The sequence below is a fragment of the Dicentrarchus labrax genome, unplaced genomic scaffold (genome assembly GCF_905237075.1).
Source record: "Dicentrarchus labrax unplaced genomic scaffold, dlabrax2021, whole genome shotgun sequence".
NCBI lineage: Eukaryota > Metazoa > Chordata > Actinopteri > Moronidae > Dicentrarchus > Dicentrarchus labrax.
In genome coordinates this window covers 12,153,279-12,154,839 of record NW_026136708.1, presented here as the reverse complement: position 1 = coordinate 12,154,839, position 1,561 = coordinate 12,153,279, and positions in this window count along the sequence as shown.

The window sequence follows — 1,561 nt, the reverse complement described above, 5'->3', positions numbered from 1 at the left end:
GAATCTATAATTCTTTGAGCATGTGAGTACAGATTGGTTCAAAATCATTTGGAGGAGAAGAGAGGAAGAGATGGGCAGTAAAGAAAAAGAATGAGAGGAAATATAGGTAAAGAGAAAATGGTTATTGCAAATGACAATTTATGATGGAACAAGCAGTTATTGTAATCTGGGCACAATGCACTGGAAGCCTTTTAAGAGGTGGAGCACAATGCACGCATGAAATAGTTTTATGGTTTTATTACTGTCATACTGCAGACTACAATATATTTTTCTTCCATTTTCTTTTGCAGAAAGATTTGTTCCTAAGTTAACTCTGCAAGACTGAAATGTCTGCAAGAGTGGGGATTATGAGTTATTCTCACTATTATCTTTCATTTTGCACTTAGATAAAGACTTTGTAGCTTTATTGATGCACAGATGATCGTCAGTGTGTGTGTGTGTGTGTGTGTGTGTGTCTGTGTGTGTGTGTGCACCAAAGACAAACAGCACCAGCTGTGCAAGTCTCTGTGCAATTCAATTAGCTGTTGTAGTTCATGCAAATCAATATCGTGGACACATCTGCACACACACACACACACACACACACACACACACACACACACACCCACACACACACACACACACACACACACACACACACACACACACACACACTTTCTTTTACATACACACTCTCACGAGGACAGAAAAAGGAACTGAATTACAGCTGACAATCAAATTACTGAAAGTCCCTGTCAGCCTTGTTTTTGTGTATCCATCTAGTGATCACACCTACACACCAAGGTGGATAATAAGTTACATCTGGGACGTAAACCACACAGACTGTCTCACTAATTTAGATGAATTGAATTAATGCCCTGACAACTGCCCTTCAAGGCATTTAGCCGCTGCAACCTGAAGTCTGCTACTGATAAACTGGCTGGATGTGAGATTTGAGTTTGTGACTGGGATTAAATCATAGCTCCAGCAAGAGGCAGCTCTGTCTTTTCTCCCTTAAAACATTATAAAAATGCCCATGAGAAAGAAACTAAACAAATAAAGGGTAGTTGGTAGGCAACCTCAAGGCTGTTACAGAAAGTTAATAAAATATGTTCTTAAATGTTCTCTTGAGTAAAACGTACAAAAAAAATCTAATTTAACATGGTTGTGTGTTTTTGCCCAACGCAGGAAGAAAAAACTCTCAACTCAGCACCTGTAAGTGTGCTCTTGAGCCAGGCACTTAAAGGGTTTAAGCCTGGGTTTAAATGGCTGCTCAGAGACCACCAGGGGAAGGCAGTGGGCAGGCCAGACAGCTTCTTGATTGATGCTGGAACAAGAGTGCTCTTTCATAATATATAAAAGAGACACTGTACAAATGTGAGACATCTTAGCTACAGCTTACAGCCCTTTTACTGTGCAAAATCCACATCTCAACTGTGAAGGAGCCTGGAACACCCAAATATTATGTTCCCTTGTGTGAAATCTTGCTCTGATGTGTTGGACAGTAGAAGCCTCTCTCTCTCTCTCTCTCTCTCTCTCTCTCTCTCTCTCTCTCTCTCTCTCTACAGCAGGAGCGCAACAG